This window comes from Podarcis gaigeae, assembly GCF_964106915.1.
Source record: "Podarcis gaigeae genome assembly, chromosome: 16".
NCBI lineage: Eukaryota > Metazoa > Chordata > Lepidosauria > Squamata > Lacertidae > Podarcis > Podarcis gaigeae.
The window spans coordinates 21,383,190-21,409,302 of NC_139693.1; positions in this window are offsets into that span (position 1 = coordinate 21,383,190).

Genomic DNA, 26,113 nt, shown 5'->3' on the forward strand with positions numbered 1-26,113 from the left:
AATTTTACCTCTGTGATTGGAATGGGGTGTGTGTGCCTGCTAACAACTGTCAGCACCCTTAACGAACTAAGTCTCCCAGAATCCTTTGGGGGAAGCCATGACTGTTAAAATGATATCATAGCACTTTAAATTCAAGCTAAAAATGGGGCCATAGACCTCCTGGTCATAGGACCCTGAAGACTGGTATCATTATGATTACAGTCATACCTCTGGTTACAGCCACTTCAGGTTGCGTTTTTTTTTTTTTGGGTTATGGACCACCAAAACCCAGAAGTACTGGAATGGGTTACTTCCAGATTTTGGCGGTTGTACATTCGCAGAAGTGCTAAATCGCTCTTTGCGCATGCGCAGAAGCACCGAATCGTAACCCGCGCATGCGAAGACATGCAGACGCGGGTTGTGAACACTGCGGGTTGCAAACGTGCATCCCACACAGATCACATTCGCAACCCGAGCATCCACTGTATTTTGCAGGCGTAGCCTGAAACATGTCATGGATGCAATAATAATGCCGCAGTGTGAATTTATGCCAGGCGTGCTGCACATTCTTCTGCCATGCTTCTCCAGCGTTACCACATTCTTGCTGTCGGGAGCGACACCCTGGTGCCCCAGTGCAACAAGAGAAGGGCAGTGTTGCATAGTGGTTAAGAGTGTCAGGCTAGGACTTAGGAGGTAAAGGTACCCCTGCCCGTACGGGCCAGTCTTGACAGACTCTGGGGTTGTGCGCCCATCTCACTTAAGAGGCCAGGGGCCAGCGCTGTCCGGAGACACTTCCGGGTCACGTGGCCAGCGTGACATCGCTGCTCTGGCAAGCCAGAGCCGCACACGGAAACGCCGTTTACCTTCCCGCTGGTAAGCGGTCCCTATTTATCTACTTGCACCCGGAGGTGCTTTCGAACTGCTAGGTTGGCAGGCGCTGGAACCGAGCAGCGGGAGCGCACCCCGCCGCAGGGATTCGAACCGCCGACCTTTCGATCGGCAAGTCCTAGGCGCTGAGGCTTTAACCCACAGCGCCACCTGCGTCCCGACTTAGGAGACCAGGGGTCAAATCCCTGCTCAGCCACAAAACTCACTGGGTGACCCTAGGCTAGTCACAGTCTCTCAGTCTAAGCTTACCTTGCAGGGTCATCCTAATGATTAAAAAGGGGAGGAAGAGGAGAGCTCCTTGAGCAACTTAGAGGAATGGCAGGATATCAGTGTCATCAATAATAACTGGAACATTTGTGATGTTAAAAAGTTACCAGATTTCAGCAAGAAGCAATGGGGTGTGCAAACTTTTGCAGGCACCAATGGTGTTGAAAGCAGGTTTGTGTGTGAGCAGCAAGAGTACTGTTGGCTCAGAAATGGAAGCAAGAAGAAATACCGATGAAAGAAGAATGGCACACAAAATTAATGGACTACACAGAATTGGATAAAATGACAGGAAGGATTCGAAACCTGCGGGACCAGAGATTCACAGAAGATTGGAAGAAATATACAAATTATTTGAAGAGCAACTGTAATCAACAAATTACGCTAGTAGGACTACAAGAAGTTTTGTAAGGAGAAATATATGAAATATTGCAAAGAAGAGAAAGAAGAGAGATAGTAGTTATGAGATTTCATTGTAATAGTGAAAATAATAAATGTAAATTAAGAGAATAGATTGGAAAATTTTCAGATGTGATTGATGGAAGTAAAAAAAATTGTATAAAGTACGCTTAATTATTGTTGAAAATGATACGTTGAAAAAGTAATTAAAAATTTATAAAGAAAAGAAAAGAAAGCAGATTCATGTGTGACTGCTGTGAGCACAAATCATCACAAATGAAGGACAACCTTCCTCAGTACAGCAAGTTGAACTGTATTTCTATTTTAATTTGGGGGAGTTTTTTCTAAATTTGCATTTAGAGGGGGGAAAATAGCACATGCAAATCTGTGCATCCTTCTTTGGTGAGGCAAAATTGGGCACCCACTGCTGGTTCACTGATATAGGAGGCGTTCTGCAGAGGGCATTTTGCTCTGGGCTCCTTCAAACCAAAGGACAGTCCCATGCAATGAGGTGTCAGACTACCGTATTTTTCGCTCTATAAGACGCACCAGACCACAAGACGCACCTAGTTTTTGGATGAGGAAAACAAGAAAAAAAATATGAAGAATTTCAGAAGCCAGAACAGCAAGAGGGATTGCTGCGCAGTGAAAGCAGCAATCCCTCTTGCTGTTCTGGCTTCTGGGATAGCTGCGCAGCCTGCATTCGCTCCATAAGACACACACACATTTCCCCTTACTTTTTAGGAGGGAAAAAGTGAGTCTTGTAGGGCAAAAAATGCAGTAAATCAAAGTGAGGGATTGACTAGTCTTTCTCCTAGGCGAGACTGCGCTTTTGCTCTGAGGTCTTTCTCCTATACAGAGACTACTCTTTTGCAAATTTAAAGCACATTCCACACACACATACTCCCCCAAAAAACCTGGGAACTGTAGTTTACCCCTCACGGAGCAGCAATTGCCAGCACCATTAACAAACCACAGTTCCCTGGAGTCTTCGAAATGTGTGTGTTTTATGACACATGCACAGCCTTATGACACATGTACAGCCCTGGTCCTTGCTGAAAATACATTTTCCCTTTTGAAACGGATCTTTAAAAGCCACGTAAGAGGCACCTTGCTCCTATAGCCCCACATTTCTCCTGGGTCTCCTAGCCATGGGTGACAGGAACTAGGTCTAGAACCTGTAGCCTCCTGACCCCCCCCCACCCAAAAAAATACCAGCCCGATTCCAGGGAGATTTGCAGGAACAACTGTGCTTTTGCTATCATCGCTGGTGCACGCACACACAAAATCCATGTCTCATTTTCATATCTAGTGAAATGAAATGACACCAGACCACACAGTCTAGCCCCAAAGGGGAGAAGCGTGTCTGTGTGTGTGTGTGTGTGTGTGTGTAAGAGGAGGGGTGATGATGGAGGCTAGAGCAGGTAATGAAATAGAGCTGGTAATTTTCTCCTGGGATGCAGGGGTTTGCAAAGAGGGGGGTGGCGGATTGGTGCGGGGAGGAGTTGAAGGGGGGGGGAGACAGTGAAAACCACAGGGATGTTGGAGAGGAGGAGAGAGACACCAGGTTATCAGAGAAGTGTGAAGACAATAATGCAATCTGACATTTCTGAAATGAGACCCCCTGGTTGCCCTGGCAACAGCTCACGTGGGAGCCGTTCCCAGGAGACGGCTGCGAGATGTACTATAAATGATGTTTGATTAGAATTTAAATCATTTAGGTGGAGAGAAGATAGGCCTTTTGTCAGCAAGGGGGCCTTTGGGGGGGAGGAAGGGGGGTCAGCTGTTCAAGCAGCTGGACTCAAGTGTATTAGCCCGGGCATGTGTAACGCCGAGGAAGGGGTGAAGGGTCGCCCGGCGGGTTGATTACTTCTGGCCTGCCTTGCCTGCCATTTCCAGCAACCTCTCCATTCCGGGCGATGGTTCCATCTGGGGCTATGGCGGGGGGGAGGCTGTGAATATCTTGGGGTGAAGGACCGTGAGCCCATACATGGGAATGCATGAGCGCACACGAAGGGCTTGCGAGATCAAGCCAATGGCCCATATGTCCCCGCGTCCAGCTCTCGTGGTGACCAGCCCCATGTACCCTCGATCAAGACTTTGTGGGTTGCCCTGCCTTCACCCTCCTAGAATGTCTCTACATGAGAAGATTCCTCCTGGATCCAACCAATGGTCCATCTATTCCAGCATCCTGTTCTCACAGCGGCCAAACTGATGCTGAAGAGCCCTTTCCTCTGGTTTTCCCCTGAATACCAGCATTGCTGCCTCCAACCGTGGCTATTATTTTTATACATGTTGGGCAACTTCCAACACATATAAAAACATGATAGAGTGGTACCTCTGGTTATGAATTTAATTCGTTCTGGAGGTCCATTCTTAACCTGAAACTGTTCTTAACCTGAAGCACCACTTTAGCTAATGGGGCCTCGCACTGCCGCTGCACGATTTCTGTTCTCATCCTGAAGCAAAGTTCTTAACCCAAGGTACTACTTCCGGGTTAGCGGAGTCTGTAACCCGAAGTGTTTGTAACCTGCGGTACCACTGTAAAACACAAAATATTAAAAGAAACTTCCCTGTACAGGGCTGCCTTCAGATGTCTTCTAAAGGTTGTATAGTTACCAGTACTTATCTCCTCGGAGGACAGAGTTACTAAAGGTTGTATAGTTACCTATGGCTCAGGGGTCACTAACTCCATACCCTCCAACTTTTCTTGGATGAAAATAGGGACATCCAGTGCTTTTTTGTCTTTAAAAAATGTTAAGAGGTACTCTCATTTTGACTCAAGAAAATCACCACTTTATAGTTCAATTCGGGGAAAATAAATACAGTAAATGGACAAAAGTACAAAGATTCACAAAATGTTTGAGGTATGCGTACCCCTGCATCAAATTAGAAACTGGGACGGCTTCTGTAAATCAAGGACTGTCCCTGGAAAATAGGGACATTTGGAGGGTCTGCAGTCTAGACAACAAAGATGTTGTCCAGCTGTGGGTTTTGGAGTTTAAACCTTGGGGGGGGGGGTATCGAATCAAACCCTGATCCAGTTTTGAAGGTAGTCTAAACTATTAGACTTTAACCACTTCAGACCAAGGACCTGCCTTAAACCCAGTTATGTATTTGGAGACTCATTGCTTATTCTTTTGCCCTATACAGTGGAGCATTGGTTGTTGAACGTAATCTGTTCTGGAAGACCACTTGGCTTCCAAAATGTTTGACAACTGAGGCGCAATGGTCGGTTGGCAAAGTCCATTGAGAAAATGGAGAAATGCGCCCCTGAAGCTGTTTGACTGCTGAGGCGCGTTTGAAAATGGAAGCATTCACTTCCAAGTTTTCAGCATTTGGGTTCCAAATCGTTTGGCTTCTGAGACGCTCAAAAACTGAGGTTCCACTGTATCTGCTTGGTGGTAGTGCTCCTGTTGTGACCCACCTTGGTTCAGGCTGTGACCCAGGAGAGGATTCTGACCTACTAGTTGAAGACCAGTGGTCTAAACTATCAGACTTCCACTGGAGCCTCTTTCACTGGTCCACCAGGACACACAAGCCAAACAGTGAAACCGAGAGCTGAATACTGGAGCTTTATTGTTTGCTAGCCAAGAACCCAGTTTCTTGATTATGTGACCCAACAAACAAAACCAAAAATCTGAACTTCAGGGACATATATTTACCCCCAGCACCAAAAGCAGGTTGAGAAATGAGCTGAAACAAGACGAGAAGTTTGTCAAAATGGTCTGATTCATGGTTGATTTTTTGAATGAAGTTTCGCATCAGCAGAAATGGTGCATAAGGTTTCTCCACTCAATTCTACTCTGAGTGGTGTGTGTGTGTGTGTCTTTCAAAATATGAAATATGAAATTTGAAATGCTTCTCAAAATATTTTCTTATCCCTCATCCGAATTTTTTTTTTAATTAACTACCTAAACTTTAGAGTTTTTTTAAACAGGGATTATTTAGCTGTGATTCCTGCATTGCCGGGAATTAGACTAGATGGCTCTTACGGGTTCCCTTCCAACTTTATGACTCTTCCAAGTTTTGCTCTTGTAATTTATCTTGGTGAGGTTAGGTGGTGAGATTTAAGGCAACAATATTTAACATATTCAGTTGCACAAGATTCAGTTCTTTTCTTAAAACTGTTAAACCCAATGATACCTATAATAGGAATATCAGAAACTTTCAGAGAAAGAATGTGTTATATACAGCATCAATTTTTATGCAAATGCATTCAAATAAGATTTTTCGTTTGAGATTTTTGTCGTTCAGATGTATTCAAAGTATAAAAGCAGACTTCAGGCAAAAACAGATCTGCAAAATTTCCCCCCCACAGAAATGAAAAATATTCTGATCCTTCTTACCTGTAACCTTCCTCTCTGGTTTCCTTTACTGTATACATTTGGATTGCAAGCTCCTCAGAGCAAAGACCCACACTTTCTGTTGTTAGTGATGTTACATATATATAATGAAATCAAGCTTTTAGGGTGGCAGCACCCACACTTTGGAACTCCCTGCCTATTGATGTCAGGCAGGTGCCTTCACTTTACTCTTTTTGGCACCTGGTGGGGAGGAATGTTGTAACAGTTAGTTATTAGCTCATGTTCATGAAAGGGTTAACCTGAGCCTTGAGCTCAAGTAGCCAGTGGGTGAGACTTAGCAGGCTTCCAGCAGGCTTTGCTTCCTCCCTTTCTCTGAGCTTCCTCAAAGAAGCTGGAGCTGCAGCATGGCTCCCAGCTGTAGAGAAAAAACAAGTGAATGAATCTCTCTAAAATGATATTTCTACTGCCTGCATTTGCAACGACCACATGATTTTATCTTATTATTGTAAAGAAACTAAATCCTTTAATTCGCTTGGAACCCCTTTTCTTATTTTACGGCCAGGGGATGGAGATTTGGTTGCTGTAGCTTCTGAAACTTTTGGAAGTGAAAATGTCCACCTGTTTACAAAGCTAAATGCCTGTGATTTATTCTAACCTAAATGTTTTGGTGTGGAATGTTTGTTTAAAGGTGGATGAGGGCAGATGAAAATCTAACCAATTTTTAATGTGCTCGAAGTAATTGCCATTGGGCTAACTCTGCTAGTAAGAATCTCTTCCAAACCTCTCTCTCTCTCTCTCTCTCTCTCTGCCCAACAGAAAGCACTTCTTCAAACCGCACATAGTTAAACGATTGAACTGCCACAGGAGGCAGTGATGGTCACCAACTTGGATGGTGAAGACATGGAGACATGGAGGAGAAGACCATGAGTTGATGGCTATGCTCCACCCTCCACAGCTGGAGGCAAAAATGCTTCTGACTACCAATTGCTGGAAACCACAGAGGGGAGAGTGCTCTTGTGCTCGAATTCTGCTTGTTGTTGTTTAGTCGTTTAGTCGTGTCTGACTCTTCGTGACCCCATGGACCAGAGCACGCCAGGCCCTCCTGTCTTCCACTGCCTCCTGCAGTTTGGTCAAAGTCATCCTGGCAGCTTCGAGAACACTGTCCAACCATCTCGTCTTCTGTTGTCCCCTTCTCCTTGTGCCCTCCATCTTTCCTAACATCTCTTCTCATGAGGTGGCCAAAGTATTAGAGCCTCAGCTTCAGGATGTGTCTTCCAGTGAGCACTCAGGGCTGATTTCCTTAAGAATGGATAGGTTTGATCTTCTTGCAGTCCATGGGACTCTCAAGAGTCTCCTCCAGCACCATAATTCAAAAGCATCAATTCTTCGGCGATCAGCCTTTTTTATGGTCCAGTTTTCACTTCCATACATCACTACTGGGAAAACCATAGCTTTTACTATACGAATTCTGCTTACTGGTTTCCTATTAAGGGTAGCTGGTTGGCCACTGTGAGAACAGGATGCTGGTCTAAGTGGATCATTGGCCTGATCTAGGAGGCTGTTCTTCTGCTCTTATTTTTGTTTAGGCAAGCCTCTCCAAATATTTTAATCTGAATTTCAATTTATTCATTTAAAAATTGAATGCTTTTTTTTAAAAAAAATGTTTTTCACTGTTTTTACTGATAATTTTGTTGTTTTACAATCAAGCAGAATATAAAATTCAGGAAATAAATAAAATAAATAGTTCACATATGGAACACAGGGGGTCCCAAGGTTGCACCACCCCCTCCAAACACCCCCCCCAAATCTCAAAACTACCAGACTTCTCCCCCCCTTAGAATCGGCAAGGCTGTTGGTTTTTCTTATCAAATTTATTTATTTGTAAAATATTTATAGACCACCATCTCATGCATAACATCAGGGCAGTGTGCAACAATATTTCACAAATATATTGTTGTTGTTGTTGTCCATCTGTCTTGAGAGACAATTGAGTGCACCTCCAGGGTGAAGTCAAACTGCTGGAGAATCACAGCACCTGCTGTGGCTTCAAAGACTAGTAACTCATCACTGCTGCCTCCTGCATTGTTTCCCCTGCATTAGCAGCACCAAAAATGACCTCTCTGGGGTGCAAGCCTGGGCAGTGTGCATGGAGGTCCTGGGTTGTCCCCTCTCAGCCTCACTGATGTGGTCCAAAGGAAAGCAGAGCGATACATCTGGCACCAGCTTGGCTGCAGGAGTTGCTGAAAGGAGGTGTGCAACCGCCTTAAGGACTCTACTCTCCTGAAGATTTCTGCAAGGCAATGGGCTGGGACTTCCCCTCAGGGTTTGCTCCTGAAGCCTTTCTCACGAGTGAGTATAAATAAATTAAATTAGTAAATCCACAAAAGAGTGGACCCATAAGACTGGGTAGAGGAAGACTGGATAGATCAACATGAAAATAAGTCTCTTAGGAGTCAGAAGCAAGGGTGCCTGCTGAATCTCTGCTGGAAGAGTGTTCCATCGCATGAGACCAGTGTTATGAGAAAATACTGCTCCTTTCCCCTTATGGGGTATCCAAGAGCCCGTACAGAGTCTGTAAGTAGGTCCCCTATCGGAAGGAGAAAATAACAGAGGCCAATCGGAGAATATTGAGACTACACTTGATCTTAGCCAAAAGGCTGAAGCGATGCCAATCGGAGAATATTGAGAAGCAAGGCAGCTAGTAAGCCTGATCTTTATTAACTGTTGCAGCAGGGTGCTCACGACCACACACAGGAGGCAGGAGGGACCCAGAACAATAGTGTGCAAGCCCTTATATAGACTTTTGAAACTGCCCACCCTGTAACTCAAGAAAACATCATACATACGTCACAGAAAGAGGTGGTCTCCAACAGAAATCCTGTTTGCCAGGATACTTGATAATGGTCACTGATTGCTTTACCTGGGCAGCCTGGCCATTCTTTTGTGATGGTAAATACTTTAATTCCTGAATCCAGGTCACAGGCTCACCCTATTCACACATGCATATGCCTTTTAGACAGGTAAGCAGTAGACAATGGGGAGGGTTTGCCATTTCCTTCCTCCTTGCAGAGAAATATTTGAGGTCACTGGAAGAGTCAAAATGGCTTCAGGATTGCTCTCCTGTTCTATTTCAGACACTTGTGGTTTATATACTTATGTATGTGTTTGCCTTGTACATTTAGGAATGTTTATTTTATATTTGGGACCTTAGAATTCTTATAACACCAGCAACACTACATGCCTGACTTGTAGATGAGGCCAGCCAGGCCTCCATAATGTGGAGGAAGTCTAACAGCACTCTTCCATATTTGTTCAGAAATTGAGCTATATCAGGAGCTTCATGGCACAGTACTCTGGGAATTAAAAACAGAGAAAGCAACAGAATGAATGAATAATAGGTACAGTGGTACCTCGGGTTACATATGCTTCAGGTTACAGACTCTGCTAACCCAGAAATAGTGCTTCAGGTTAAGAACTTTGCTTCAGGAAGAGAACAGAAATCGTGCTCCAGCGGCACGGCAGCAGCAAGAGGCCCCATTAGCTAAAGTGGTGATTCAGGTTAAGAACAGTTTCAGGTTAAGTACGGACCTCTGGAATGAATTAAGTACATAACCCGAGGTACCACTGTAGATGGTTAGAAGTTTGGGTGTAACTCATCTTGCAAAAGATTGGAATGCATGGAGTTAAGACAGAGAAGGTGAGGAACCTCCAGATTTCTAGCCTAATTTCCATACCTTGATCTCTATGCTGACTTCTCTCTCTGTCTCTTTGTTGTTTAGACTGATAGGTCTTAGGAGGCATCTTATTTTACAACTTCTTGAATCTCAGGATGAGAGGTCACTCAGGAGCTATCATCTGAGAGAACAAAGGCACAAGCATGGCTCCCTGCCCTTCTCTAGATTAGTTTGGTGAGAACTAGAAACTTTTCTATCCAACTTGCATTTCCTACAACAGACGACTTTATTATTTTCTTACCTACAAGCGTCTCTGAGTGTTTGTGTGCTTGTAACAACTAAAGTCTGCTCTCTAGACAAGATTCCCTAGCTAAACACTGCGCACTCTGTATAAGAAAAAGTGCCATCGGCTAAGAGGACACACTCTTCCAATATAGATAAAAATCACTATTAAAAGAATACTGCAGATCAGATAAAAATTCAGCAAGGTGGATAGAACAGTCATTTAAACCAGTAAATGTTGCATGCTGGAAATCCAGAGCAAATAAAAACATTTTTCTCCTGGTGCCAGAATCATAACGCAGTTGGCACTAGCCAAGTCTCCCTGGGAAGGGCATTCCATAAGCATGGTGCCACCTCTGAGGAGGCCCCGCCTGTTAGAATTCCTGATCTATGATTGCAGTCATGGGATTTTTGTCTTTCACATGACGGTATATGTTTTGAATCCACAGAGTGGGAAGTGACAGAGACAGGATGTTTGTGTTGCTGTGTTCCGTGAAGCGGGACTATTGTTTTTTCTCTTTGCTGTCTGATGCTAGAGAGAGAGGGAGCCATGTTGCAGTGCTCCGTGTGTGTTTATATGTAAATAAAGTAGATCAGCCAATATGCTGAGTTGCTGAGGTCTGTCACACAAGATGCACAAACTCTGTGGATCCCTAAGTGTGCCGATGTCTGTTGGCATCAGTTGCTGTGATGTTCGGGATGAAGAAAGCTTATGAAGCTCCCGAACACTCGAACAGGAGGGAGAGAACATGCCAATTGGCCATGTGTCTCTGCCAGAGTCCTACTCGAGTGTAGGCTGAACTCCTGACACTGCCTTTGCTTACCAGGAATCTAATCTCAGACAGTGGGGAAGAAAAGATGAAGCAGAGCTGCAGATGATTATCTAAGGCCATGCGCCTGCCATACATTTCAAGCACATGACTTACCTCAAAGACTCCTGGGAGCTGTAGCTTGTTAAGGGAGCTGAGGTTTGTAGCTCTATGAAGGGTAAACTACAGTTCCCAGGATTCTCTGGGGGAAGCCATGTGCTTGAAATGTATGGCGTGTGTGCAGGTACAGTGCTTGAGCAGTTTCTTGCAGTAGGGGGGTCTGTCCTTCACAATCGCACTGCATTATGGGCTTCGTAGTCTGATGAAAGCAGGACAGGTTTGATCATTGCTAGAATCCACAATAAGGGAGAGCAATCTAGTTGGCTGCTGTGAGAACAGGATGCTGGACTAGATGGGCCATTGCTCTGATCCAGCAGAGCTCTTTCTTATATACCCTTCTTGCAATTCTGCAGGAATATTTTCCAATATATCAGAAGGCTGGTTTGCCTCTGCAGGGCTTCATATTCTACTTCAGGGGAGATGCAGCAATCATCTGGAGGGTGGGGGGAAAGGGGCTATGTAAATGGTCGGCAATGATCCTGCGGAGCGAAACCTCCAGCCTCGATCGTCATGACCGCATGCAGTTCAGACAAAAATGGTATCTGATGTGCAAAGCTGAAAACTCAGCAGGGCGGGAAAGAAGGAAGGAGGGGACCCTCGTCTGGGAACAGGGCAGCCCCTGTTACTGCAAATGGGAGAGTGTGAGAGGCTGGACTGGACACGTCAAGTCACCCCAGCCTTTGCAGGACACAGCTGTCTCTCGACCAGAGTGAGAGTATTTTAATTGGGCACTTGATAAAACTGCAAAGCTGTCGCAGGCGCAGGCTTGCTGCCTGCAGGGCACGTGGCCTGGAGGACGCTGGGCAGCTGTTTAACAGCCTTGCGCATCCTGAGGTGCACAGCGTCAGGCCGCCTGAGCAAACTTCTCTATCTGAGCTAGCGGGAGGCAAGGAGCTAGAATTGCAGGGGCCTGTTTAGCTGCACATCCAATTGCAAAGAGACACAGGCAGTTTTGTCCTGTATTGTTCTTAAGTTCTTCGCCATGGAACCCCGGCCAGATATTCTCCACACTCATCCATACATTTCAGATGTTTCCAATTTCTGCCTTGTGCCGTGAGACTCAGAAGCCTTTTTTTAACACAGATGTGAGGAAGCTGCCTTATACAGAGTCAGGCCATTGGTCCATCCAGCTCACTCTTGCCCACGCTGAGTGGCAGCAGCTGTCCAAAGGTTTCGGGCAGGAGTATCTCCTAACCCTACCTAGAACCTGGGACCTTGTGCATGCAAAGTAGGTGTTCTTATTACTGAGCTATGATATTGTGAGAGAGTGGGTAAGAGAGAGAGAGAGAGCTTTGAAAATGTTTGCCATCTAGCAGATATTGGCAAGTTCCTCCCATGCTCAAAACCGATTCGCTGAGCTGCTGTGATGTCACAGAATATCAACTGTTTAGAAATGGAATGTAGGTGCACTGAGGGAGGTATATTGATATGGCCAGACCCTCCAAGTGTCCCTATTTTCCACGGACACCCCTGGATTTACATAAGCTGTCCCAGTTTCTGATTTGATCCCAGAATGTCCCACTTTTCCTTAGGATGTCTCTGTTATCATTGGAGAAATGTTGGAGGGTATGGAGGTATCCAGCCCCCAAGCTATCTGAAGGCAGCCCTGTAAAGGGAAGGTGGGTTTTTAAAATGTTTAATGTTTTATTATGCTTTTATATATGTTGGAAGCCACCCAGAGTGGCTGGGGCAACCCAGTCAGATGACCGGGGTATTATTATTATTAACCCCTATTTTCATCAGAGAAATGTTGGAGGGTATGTATTGCTAGTAAGGAATTGTGAAAAAGCCTGGCTCCTAGAGGATAACTGCTGAATTTCCTTGAGCTAGAGCACCTGGAGTAGGACCACCACCAGTCCTGCATGGTGGGGTTACATAGCCTTTCAAGTAACTCAGCTACTGCCTTCTCGCTTTTGCATTGCCTTCTTCCCAGCCCCTGAAATGCAGCTGATTTCGAAATGCCTCTTCCTTCTTCTCACCAGGCAGTTAAATGCCATTCGCCTTGCCGTGTCTCTCTCTCAGCAAAACGGTTTGACACTGGAATGTAAAGATGGGCTTTGACATGTGTTCTGAGCAGACCCTTCCTGGCCCTGCTTCCTTCTCCCCCCCCCCGCCCCCGATAAAACAATCTCCTTCCTTTCTGAATCAGATCTAATCCCACTCGGCCTGCCCCACAGCTGAGAGGGACCCGAGTCAATTGCTGCATTTTAATCTCAGCTGTGTGTAGCCCCCACCCCCAGTTTATGGTGATTTCCTCTTTTGTTTCGGACAGGGGTGGCATGGCATCGTCTCCCCACAAAACAATCAGAATATTTGATTCTGGAATCATACCTCCCTCCCTCCCACCGTCCCCGCCCCCCACCACACCTTGGGGACTTCAAAGGTTGGGGGCGGAGGGAAGCTTCACTTCTGGAAGAGAAGAACAATATTGGCAGCCGGCGAAGACTGTCCCCAAGGAAAACACCCCACCGGGCAAACTGACCCCAGAATGTTATCTGCTGTCGCGCAAGGAGGATGAGATGGAGCCGCCAACGTTATACGCCTCGCACAAAAAAGCCACGGTGGCCGGGCTGGTTAAACATCCGCAGGGTAATCTGTGATTGAAAGGGAGGTGTCCACAAAGGCCAGGCTAAGCCATGCCTCTCTGCCAATTTTGCCAGTTAGAAACCAGAAGGGTTGTGGTTTAACTCATCTGTCAAAGGGAGGGCTGTTGGCCAGTCAAGGGCTTTAGGTGATAATCATTAAACCGACTAATATGCATAAGAAGAGTGACCCATCCTTCTTCTTTTTTAATAGTTTTTATTTGGTTCTACAAATTAATATTCACATTCAAAATCACACATAATAACAAATGCACCATGTTATTCCGAATCTCTAGCCTCCCCTCCTCCCCTCCTCCCCTCCTCCCCTCCTTGGGTTGTTCACTTAACCTTTTCAACTGCATACTATAAGTCACTTTAATTTTCCAGTTCTCCATTATGTCCAAAGACTTTGTTTCGTTACAAGAGTTATTTAAGACCTGCTAAAGAATTCTGCTGTTTACAGTGGTCTCCCAAATATAATATAAATCTCCTTCATCCTTTGCTGAAGTTTTGGTCTGATTTCTGATTTTCCTGGTCATTTTTGCCATTTCCTCATAGTCCAACAACTTTGTTTGCCATTCCACTCTGGTAGGAATCTTACTGTCTTTCCAGCTGTGGGCTACAGAAGAGTGGCCCATCTAGTGGAGAGCCAGTGTGGTGTAGTGGTTAAGAGTGGTAGTCTCGTAATCTGGGGAACCGGGTTCAATTCCCCACTCCTCCACATGCAGCTGCTGGGTGACCTTGGGCTAGTCACACTTCTCTGAAGTCTCTCAGCCTCACTCGCCTCACAGAGTGTTTGCTGTGGGGGAGGAAGGGAAAGGAGATTGTTGGCAGCTTTGAGACTCCTTAGGGTAGTGATAAAGCAGGATATCAAATCCAAACTCTTCTTCTTCCAAACTCTTCTTCATGCATAATTTTACAGTCATAAATTGCAGAGTTGTTAGGGTCCACAGGACCATATAGCGCAGCGGTTCTCAACCTGTGGGTTCCCAGATGTTGTTGGACTACAACTCCCATCATCCTTGAGCTCTGGCCTTGCTAGCTAGGGGTGATGGGAGTTATAGTTCAACAACATCTGGGGACCCACAGGTTGAGAAAGGCTGATCTAGCGCAGCCCCCTGCAATGCAGGAATATTTCACCCAATGTGGGACTCAAACCCACACCCCTGAGATTAAGTCTCTACTTGCCTTTTCTTGACACTAAAAAGTCCAATTAATCTCCCCCCCTCTGCCTGTCATTGAACTGAGTCATTGACTGATTGAATGGAGTGAGAGCCAGCTTGGTGCAACAATACAGAGCCATCTCTCCAGAAGAGCCATAGCAACTTACTCAGCAGAAAGAATGATGGTGTGGAACCAGATTCTACCTTTAACAAATGGCAGAGGTGGAGGACTGTTGTCATGCTGAGGGCCACATTCCTTTCTGGGCGACCTTCAGGGGGCCACATGCCAGTCACGGGGCAAACGTGGGTGGAGCGAGAAAGATGGCAGACTGGTTTCTAGGCACACTCTCACACAGCCTCCATCCAGGCAAGCAGGAGGCAAGGACACAACCAGCAAGCCAAAGACACTCAAGGAGGGTGCACAGCAGGGCCAGTGAAGGCCGTGGCCTGGCATCCATTGGGAAAAGCAGGGTGCAAGGCAGGAGGCCAACAGTAGGTGGCGCCAGAGCCAATGACAGGCAGAGCCAGTTCTAGTTTTCCCCTCCTCCATACTGAGTTCTACAAGGGCATGGAAAGGGGAGGCTGCTAATAGCTAGGGCCACCCTCTGGACTGCTTGTGTAAGAAGGCAGGCAGGTGAAGACTGGCTCAGCGCAGAGTGAGGTTGGTGGGGGCAGTGCCTCATTCTTCCTAGCAGACCAGTCCTCCATGCAATGTGGGGCTGGCTACAGCCAGGCAGAGGCCCCAACGTCTCCACTCTTGGCCAGCCTAGGCAACATGTGAATTTCCAACCAGGCCCCAGAGGCCTGGGCATAATAGACAGGCAAAGGTTAGTGAAGCTGTTTTGCTAAATTTACGCCTCCTCCCTGGACCGCGGTAAGGGAGGGGAGGGGAGCCCAACCCAATCCTCACAGGAGCTATTACTGCACCCGCTTGATAGCCTTATATATCACGGCGTATAAATGGATGCATTCGGCAAAGTATCGAGCGATGTTAGTCGGAAGACAGTGCTGGCTGTATCAGCACTTCCTCGTCCATCAAACTGCCGAGCAGCTTGAGTGTCAAACGGCTGGTGCTCAGAGGGGCAGGAGGCAGGATGCTCCTCACTGGTGGTCCCTGAGCATCTCTCTCCACCCCCCTCAATCAAGGCAATTTTTGCACATCTGGCTGACCCTGTCAGAACAGGATGCTGGAATAGATGGACCAGCAGGCTCTCTCTTTGCTCTTATATTATGGTCTTAAGCCACAGGAGGGGAGAAGGCTCTTAGGTTCTGCTTGTGGGCTTCCCATAGGCATCTGGTTGGCCACTGTGGGAACAGGATACTGGATGGGCCTTTGGCCTGACCAGCAGCAAGGCTCTACTTATGTCCAGTAAAGGAGGGCTTTTGCCTCCATGCCCTACCCATGAGATTGCTGGAGTCTTACTATTTTCTTAAGGTTCACTGCTGCACCATAATGGTAATCAGGTACGGTGGCTCTAAGGTCACATCCACATCACCCACATGGCTTCCCCCATGGAAATCCTGGGAGTGGTAGTTTTTTAAGGGTGCTGAGAATTCCAGCTGTATGGGGCATAAACTACAGCTCCCAAGATAATAGGGCAGGGCTGTTTTTTTCCAACCTGAGGGTCTCATTCCCTTCTGGGCATTCTACCAGGGGCCATGCGGGTGTGAGTAGTGAACAATGCCAGAGGTAGAAAGGGAGCAGAGCAACAAATGGAAATTTACTGAAGCAAAATAGCTCTGGACCTGGTCAGTGGATAAATGGGTGACTGCCTGGAGTCCACATGTATACAGTGGTATCTTGGGTTACATACGCTTCAGGTTACATACGCTTCAGGTTACAGACTCCACTAACCCAGAAATAGTACCTCAGGTTAAGTACTTTGCTTCAGGATGAGAACAGAAATTGTGCTCCGGTGGTGCAGCAGCAGCGGGAGGCCCCATTAGCTAAAGTGGTGCTTCAGGTTCAGAACAGTTTCAGGTTAAGTACGGACCTCCGGAACGAATTAAGTACTTAACCCGAGGTACCACTGGACAGCCTTGAGTTCTACAATGGAAGAAGGTGGAATATAAAAGAAAGAAAACTAATTGATACACCGTAAGGACATTCTCCAGAGAGCACATTGTTTCTACCTGACCTGGCTGAACTATAATGTTTCCAAGTCAGGCTTGGCCAATGACCACTCTTTGGTCTTCAATTGGCCATATTCTGCCTCTGGTTGTTGGTCGTCCCCTCCTAGAATGTAAGAAGAGCCAGCATCCTGTTCTCAAAGTGGCCAATCAGATGCCCCAATGGGAAACCAGCAAGCAGGACCCAAGCATGAGAGCACTTTCCCCTCCTGCAACTTCTAGCAACTGGTATTCAGAAACATTCCTGCTTCCAACCAAGGAGGCAGAGCACAGCCATTGATAGCTTTATCCTCCGTGAATTTGTCCAGTCCTCTTTGAAAGCCATCCAAATTGGTGTCCATCACTGCCTCCCCTGCAGGAGGGAGTTCCATAGTTGAATGATGGGCAGTGTAAAGAAGCCCTTCTTGAGTCTTCTAACACTCAACTTCATTGAATGTCCACACGTTATAGTGTTATGAGACAGGGGGTGAGACATTTCTGCATCCACTATTTCTGTGCCAGGTATGATTCTATAGACTTGTATCATACCATCCCTGACTCACCTTTTCCCTAAACGAAAAAGCCCCAAACACTGCAAACTTTTCCTCAGAGGTGAGCTGTTCCATCCTCTTGCCTCTTTGACCTTGCATCCCCACCCATGCCACTTCAAGGCACACCTGCTCCCTGGATTCTGCTGGCACTCTCAAGTGCAGTCCTCCATCCCAACCAGATTCCCAACTGTGTTGGAGCTCATGGGGAAGAGCCACAGCTCAGGTAGCTAGCTAAAGGATGTGCTTGGCATGCAGAAGGTTCCATTCTTGGCATCTCCAGTTTAAGGGATCTTTTAGCAGATGACTCCGGAGATCCATCGCCAATAGATGTAAGACACAGGTAAGCTACCTTATATTTATTCAGGCCATTGCTCCATCTAGATCAGTATTGTCCACAATGACTGTAGCTCTCCAGAAGGTCCAAAAAGGGACATTCCCAATCCTACCTGGGGGTGCCAGGGATTGAACCTGGAACCTTCTGTTTGCAAAGCAGACTGAGATACGTCCCTTCTAAACAACACTGTGCAAATAGCCAGTGTAAGGCAAGTTCCTCTGCTTCCTTTCAGACATATGTTGCTCCATGTGGGCCAATGCCTTTGTGTAGCTTACACACAGCTATCCCTTTTCCCCGGAAGGAGGAAGACGTTGATTGATAAAAGATGTGGCTGGCCCAGAAGGCTGATGGATGGACGATGGCTGGGTTAGCAAAGCAGAGAGAGAGGCAGGCAGGCCTGGGAAGAGAAGCAGGGACTGCAGATGAAGAGCAGGCAGGATAGATACAATCTGGAAGGGGGCCAGACTGATTTCAGCGAGTGCAGAAGATAGCAGGCTTGCAGGTGAGATACAGTTGATGGGTCATGGGGAGAACGTGCCACTAGGGAGGCAGGGAGCCTTATCCTGAGTCAGACTGCTGGCCTATAGCTCAACATGGTTTACACTACCTGGCAGTGGCTCTACAAGTCTCTCCCAACCCTGCCCGGAGATGTCACTGGGGATTGAACCTGAGACCTTCTGAAAGCAAAGCAGATGTTCTACCACTGAGCTACAGCCCTTCACCACAAAGCCTGTGCTGTTCCATCAGACTGATGGTTTAAAGGCAAGGTCTGGTTAGGAGAAAGAAGTGGCCAATGGCATCTGGCCCTGCTCTCCCGATGCAAAGACAAAAGCAATTCAGCATTCTTGGGTTCCATCAAGAAGATCGCCAGAGCTCTTTGCTCCTCTCTAACAGGGGTGGACTGAAAACTCCTCCCATGAATTTTCTCCGTCCATTGACAAGGAAAGGAATTGTGTCCAGAAATGATAAAGGAGCTTTCATGGAGCCACCAACTTGGATAGCTTTCAAAGAGGGCTTGGCCAATTCAAGGAGGAAAGAGCTACCGATGGCTTATCACTACCTCCAGCATGAAGGACAATGTGCCTCTGTTTTGTTGCATTTGCCGCACCTTGGAGATAGCCAAGAGATGTCTGCAAGTGTCTTCCTTTCACGCTGCAAGCTGTCTTTCAGATGGTCTGTACTCTGCAGCCTTGCTGGAGGCCTGAGCTTCTATTAAAGCTCAGGAGAAGATGTCAAAAGGAACCTTATTTAGCCCGGGGTTGTGGGGCACATTCCCTTCTTAAGTAACCTTCCAAGGCCACATGCCAGTGATAGGCAGAGCCAGAGGGGAAAGTGGGTGGAGCAATGACATGCAAATGTTACCTTTTTACAGTAGTCAGCGGTCATGGTGCATGTTGGCACCAAGGACATGGACAAATGTGGTCAGAAGGTCTTGGAAGGTACATAAGGAGAGCCTGCTGGATCAGGCCAGTGACCCATCTAGGACAGGATCCTGTGGTCACTGAGATGCCTATGGGTTACCTGCAAGCAGAATCTGAGCACAAGAGCTCTCTCCCCACCTTCAATTTCCAGGAAATTGAAATTTCCAGCTATGGAGGCAGAGCACAGCCACCATGGCCAGTAGCACCTGATAGCCTCATTCTCCACGAATTTGGTCATTTCTCCACGCTGAGGTAGGACACTGGACCAACGTGCCCAGATACCCATCTCCTACCTTTCCCCCGCCCTCCCCGTTTTTTCTCTCTCTCCTTTCCCTCTCTCTCACAGCTGTTCTCCCCGTCTGCTTGAGTTCCCTGCCTCCTCCCTCTGCTCTGCCTCAGAGACATACATAACTCTCCGGTGAAATATATACAGTGTAAATATATAAAAAGCCAGCGTTTGCCTGCTGCTTATGTATTCATGAAATAGTAAATAAATTTTATGGGATAATGTGAAGGCTGCCAGGGAGCAGAGAGATGAAAACTAACCCCTAATGAGACTCAGTGTCAGCTTCGTGCTCTCCGTATTGATCTGGCAGAGGGGGGAAGGGGGAGGGTGCGCGCGCGCGTCGGGGTGTGCGCGTCGGGGTGTGTGTGTGTGTGTGTGTGTGTGTGTGTGTGTGTCCCCCTTCCCTTTCCCCATGGCGGCAGCCGGCAGCCTGAGGAGCTGTGGGTTTCGCTGAGTGTGGGTTTTTATGGCTTTGGAGGGGGCCATAAACTTAACAAGGCTGGACTCAGGGTTGTATGGGAGGTGGGAGAAGCAGGAGGAGGGTTGCCAGGGCGGGGGGGGGGGGGAGTGGGTTTCTGTAGCTGCAATAAACCGCCTCTTATACTCCTTAAGAAATTGATGGAGCAGGGGGTCACAGGCCTGCAGGCAGGTCAAGATAGCGACAAAGCTATTACCCAGGACATGATCCAAGGGAGGCTGGTCCGCCAGGGCCAAAAGGGCGCTGCCCCATCAACCTCAGCTTGCCGGCAGACAGCCCCGACCTGCTTGCCTGCCTTCCTCTGTACAACAACCCAGAGGGTGGTTTCCTGCCCATCAGCTTCTCACACTTCCTCAGTTTCAGTGTTGCCCTTGCAGAACTCAGCAGGGGGAGGATTGTGAACAGGGAACTCTCATTGCTGCAACATTTTGTTGCAGGACCCCCCCCCACACACACATTATCCAGTAAGTATGGTAATACAGTGGTAAAGGTAAAGGTACCCCTGCCCATACGGGCCAGTCGTGTCCGACTCTAGGGTTGCGTGCTCATCTCGCTCAAGAGGCCGTGAGTCGGCGCCGTCCGAAGACACTTCCGGGTCACGTGGCCAGCGTGACGAAGCTGCAGCTGGCGAGCCAGCACCAGCGCAGCACACGGAAACGCCGTTTACGTTCCCGCTATAAAGCGGTACCTATTTATCTACTTGCACTTAAGAGTGCTTTCGAACTGCTAGGTGGGCAGTGGTACCTCGGGTTAAGTACTTAATTCATTCTGGAGGCCCGTTCTTAACCTGAAACTGTTCTTAACCTGAAGCACCACTTTAGCTAATGGGGCCTCCTGCAGCTGCCGCGCCGCCGGAACACGATTTCTGTTCTCATCCTGAAGCAAAGTTCTTAACCCAAGGTACACCATGCAACTCGGAGTTAACTCTTTGTTAGCAAAAACACGATCAGCACTGGAGTTTCATGCCCGATGAGCACAGAAATCCATCTCCAGTAGGTCTTGCTCCCACGAAACAGTTGCTGAGACCAAAGGTCCCCACCTCCCCACAGCTGCCTACATTCCCTCCTCTCTAGGCTTCCCACCGAGCAATCAGGCTGTGTCTGCACGTCTCTCCTCTCCTTTTTTCATGCCTCTTCTGGTTCTGGGAGAGAAGTGGGGAGGGGAGTTTATCGTAGCAGGAGTGGAAGACACCTATGACTCTTCACCAGCCTGATTCATCTCTGCCTCTTGGCCTCCCTCCTCTCACGCTCCTGCTTCAGCTTCTGCCCCCAATTCTGGACTTCCCTCTGGCACAGACTCTCCCCGTTCACTCTGCCCTGTTACCGTTGGAAAACTTGCCCCCTCGGGAGAGGTTGGCAACTCTCCCAGGCTCCCGGGGCTTGTTTACCAGTGTTCTGCCCTGGCTGGCATCCCCGCAAGTACAGGGAGAACTTTATAGGCGACATCTCCCAGCGTGGAAGGTGCACACCCCCTTCTCCCCTTGCATACCAGCAGGAGAGAAGAAGATAGTCAGAAAATCCACATCTCTACAGTTTATTTCTGACTTTACAGCTGCACAAAAACATGTCCGTTCTGTTCAGTCTTCACCGAGCAAGTGACAAAGACTTCCTTCACATACGCAACAGGAAGGTCTCATATTACACACAGAACAAAGCTCTGTGAACCGTCCTGATAAGAACTGCCTGGTACATTCTTTCCCAGGACTTGTCACATCATGTGATGTCAACATCGAACTGCTTGTTTGCAGCTGTGTTGCACTCATATCCCAACAGTTACCTCCTCCCCTTCCAACATCTCCTTTTCCCAATCTTCTCCCTCTAACAACTCATCATTGTCCTACTACCACTCCCCTGGCTCTGAGTCTTCTTCCCTTGGTGGTTACCCTCACCATTCTTCTGCATCCAACTAGTCCATGACATTTATGGACTTTCCCTAACTCTACAGTATTCTTTTTTTCTTCAGGTGAGTTGACCAGAACTGTACACAAAATTCCAAATGCAGCCGCACCATGGATTTGTATGATGACATTAAGATATCACCTCCTGTAGGTGTGTTTCAGTTGGTCCACATCCTCCTTGAAATTCTCTTTGGCTGCATCCAATCTTCTTGGACACTCTGTGCAAACCGATAATGGTTGCACTATCAGGGGAGTGGGCACGCTGTTGCTCCTGGGACCTTAGCAATTGGTCAACCTTGCCACCCTTTGGAGCCAGCCCTGGGTGCTAGAAATAAAGAAATACATACTCTTAAGACATGTAGACAGAGAGAAGAAGAGTTAATATCTAGAGACTTGGGAGGAATGCTGCGAGAGAAACCTGAAGAACCCGTGCAGACATATTCTCAGCCATTGTAGCTCAGTGGTTGAGCCTCAGAAGATCCTGGGCTCAGTCCCAAACATCCTTTAGGTAGGAGGAGGAAATACACTTGTGGAGAGTCACTACTAGCCAGCATAGACAGAAGTTAGCTATGGTCTGACTCAGTGTAAGGCAGCTTCCTCTGTTCCTAAATTGCTGAGAGCCTAGCTATGTATGCCCTTATAGAAGTCCTCCTGCATGGTATGGTTGTAGCTCAAGGGGAGAGCCTCTGCCTTGCATGCAGAAGGTCCCAGGTTCAATCCCCAGCATCTCCAGATAGGGAACATCCCCTGCTTGGAACCTTAGAGAGCCACTGCTGGGGTCAGTGTAGCCAGCACTGAGCTAGATGGTACAAGGCAGCAATTCCTATATTAATAGAAGAGCTGTAGCTCAGTGATAGGGCATCAGCTTTACCTGCAGAAGGTCCTAGGTTCAATCCCCAGCATCTCCAGGTAGGACTGAGAACTCTGGAGAGCCAGTCAGTGTAGATAATATTGAGCAAGCAATATTATTATGATTATATTAGCAAGCAGGACCAATGATATGAATCAGTATAAGGCAACCTCCTGTGTTCCTTTGTCTTAAGGGAAGGGCTGTAGCTCAGTGGTAGAACCTCTGCTTTCCATGCAGAAGGTCCCTGGTTCAGTCCCCAGCATCTCTAGATAGGATTTTTTTTTTTTTGCCTGAAATCCTGGAGAGCTGCTGCTGGTCAGTGGAGACAATATTGAGCTAAATGGACCAATGGTCTGACCAGGGCCGGATTTAGGTTTAATGAGGCCCTAAGCTACGGAAGGTAATTGGGCCCTTTATATGTCCAGCTGTCCTTTGTCAACAACAAATTGCCACTGTTGAATATATGCTATATGGTAATTTATAGACCTAATAGGTATCTAAAGCCATTTGCACATGTTGCCATGCAGAATGTAGGCACCCTATATACAGAAATGAGCAAACCAGTGACATTCTAGGGAGCAGGCTAGCAGGCAGGGCCTATTACTTGTATCATAGGAGCCTACACAACACAACACAAAACACTGTTGCTGTGTGTAGGTTTTATTTTATTGGTTTTTTATCTCATATTTTGGAAATGTACATCCATTTTTTCCCCTTTAATTTTTTTTTGGGGGGGGGCAAGAGAGTGGGGCCCTAAGCTATAGCTTGTTTACCTTATATGTAAATCTGGCACTGAGTCTGACTCTGTATAAAGCAGCTTCTTACACGTCCCTGTTAAGAACAGCTCCAGGTACTGGAGAGTAAGTGGAGAGGGTGCCTTCAGAATTCATTCAGCGGAAGGGGACAATGCCTGTCAGCTATCAGTGTTTGGGGAAATGCTGCTCTCTTGCTATCCATCTTTCCTTTTGGTGTTGTTGTTGTTTAGTCATTTAGTCATGTCCGACTCTTCGTGACCCCATGGACCAGAGCATGCCAGGCACTCCTGTCTTCCACTGCCTCCTGCAGTTTGGTCAGACTCATGCTGGTAGCTTCGAGAACACTGTCCAACCATCTCGTCCTCTGTCTTCCCCTTCTCCTTGTGCCCTCCATCTTTCCCAGCTTCAGGGTCTTTTCCAGGGACCCTTCTCTTCTCATGAGCTGGCCAAAGTATTGGAGCCTCAGCTTCAGGATCTGTCCTTCCAGTGAGCACTCAGGGCTGATTTCCTTCAGAAGAGAAAGGTTTGATCTTCTTGCAGTCCATGGGACTCTCAAGAGTCTCCTCAGCATCAGAATTCAAAATCATCAGTTCTTTGGCAATCAGCCTTCTTTATGGTCCAGCTCTCACTTCCATACATCACTACTGGGAAAACCATAGGTTTAACTATGGTAAAACACCAGATTTCTGTTGAAAAGGTGCAAATCAGGAAGAGTTTGATCCAGGCTTCACTTCCCCTTCCCCCTCGGCTGGCTTCTGCAAAGCGTGCCTGGGAGCCTGCAATTTCTCCACCCAGCTGTGTGTTCAAAATCACACAGGCGGGAAGGGAGGCGGGCGAATGACTGCCCTGGGCTCCTCTCTTGCCGGCACATGGCGAAGGGGCAGCCATTACGTGTGGCAAAAGCCCTTTCCCTCTGCTCTCTTTAATCAGGCTGGCGGAGATTATGCAGGGAATCCCAGGTCAGGAGAACCACCTGAGTGAAGGCAATCGACCTCAACAGGATTAACTGGGAAGAAGGGAGATGCTGTGTCACTTCTAGAGTGTGTGTTGGGGGGGCATAAGTATTGGAGAATAAATAACAGACCCTCAAGAAAGGATCTTCTTAGGTCTGAAGGCAAAGGAGCCAAGGAGCTCTATTCCTCATCTGCCACTAGGACTGGGCCTACCTGCCAATTGCGGTTTCTGCCATTTTTCCAGTCAAAGGATCGCAGAACTGCATTGCAGAATTCAGAAAAATGTAGCCTTTGAAGGAACAGAAAAGACTGTTTGTGTATGCTACAACAGCTGCAAGGATGTTGCTTGCCCAGAGTTGGAAAGAAGAGAAGATCCCTACCAGAGTGGACTGGCAGATTAAACTATTGGACTATTCAGAGATGGAAAAAACGACTGGGAAAATCAGAAACCAGGAGGATCAAAACTTCAATAAAGAATGGGAGAAATTTATATTACATTTGAGAGACCACTGTAAACATTTGAACTCTTTGGCAGGTCTTAAATAACTCTTGTAATGTTGCATAGACTTTGGACACAATGGAGGACTGAAAAATTAGGAGGATTTATAGTATGCAGCTTTAAAGATTACTGTATTTTTTGCTCTATAAGACGCACCAGACTATAAGACACACCTAGTTTTTGGAAGAGGAAAACAAGAAAAAAATATTCTGAATCCCAGCAGCCAGGAATCCCAGAAACTGTTCTGGCTTATGGGATAGCCGCACACAGCCTCTCCCGGGCAAGGGGAGCCCTCAGCCCCTGCCCAGGAGAGGCTGCATGCGGCTAAGGCTCCCCCAAGAGCCGCGCTCCGTTTAAAGAGCTCACAGAGAGTGTGTGTTGCTCTTGGAGGCTTTTCCCCGAGGAGGGAGAAGGGCAGCTCCACGCGGCTCTTAAAAGGGAGTGCTGAGCAGAGCCTCCCACCTGCATTCGCTCCATAAGACACACACACATTCCTCTTATTTTTAGGAGGGGAAAAGTGCGTCTTATAGAGCAAAAAATATGGAAACTAAAGAACCCACGGAGGGGAGGAAGGAAGTCTAGAGGTTCGGAAGAATCTTGTGTAATTTTTATTATTTGTGATTTTGAGTGTTAATAAATTTGTAAAACCAAATAAAAAACATTTAAAAATAAAAAAATAAAAAATCTATAACGCTTTTAAAATTCCAACAAAGAAAAGAAAAGATGGTTGTGTTTCATAGAACCGTAAGCTTAGAATACACCAGGGGTGCCAACTTGAATAAAATATTGGGGGGGGCAGGTAATCCCCACTTCACATAATCGATCACATGACATGGTGCACACACACTATTTGAATGGCATTGCCCATCCATTTGGGAGTGGGCCTCAAATATTTTATTGGGGGGCTGAAGCCCTAGGAGTTGGCTTCTAGGGAAGTTACCTCCAAGGGTTATCTAATCAAACCCCTTGCAATGCAGGATTCACAAGTAAAGAATCCCTTCTAACCTCTGTTTAAAAGTCTCCAATGAAGGGGAGTCCTAAGTTCAGGTCTCCCCATTTTCATGCAGGTTGACAGTTTTTAAAAAAAATAATTGAAGAAATCCTCAGAAAAATTAATCAGAAGGAATTTTATGAGATCTCACCCAATATATATATTTTCAGAACACAATTTCCCCTAATATAATATAATTTTCCATTCATTCATTTCGTAAAATTTACCATATTTTCTGCTCTATCAGACTCACTTTTTCCCTCCTAAAAAGTAAGGGGAAATGTGTGTGCATCTTATGGAGCGAATGCAGGCTGCGCAGCTATCCCAGAAGCCAAAATAGCAAGAGGGATCGCTGCTTTCGCTGCGCAGCGATCCCTCTTGTTGTTCTGGCTTCTGAGATTCAGAATATTTTTTTTCTTGTCTTCCTTCTCTGAAAACTAGGTGCGTCTTATGGTCTGGTGCGTCTTATAGAGTGAAAAATACAGTATATACCGCTTGTTTTTTTTAATGAAAAGAAGAAAA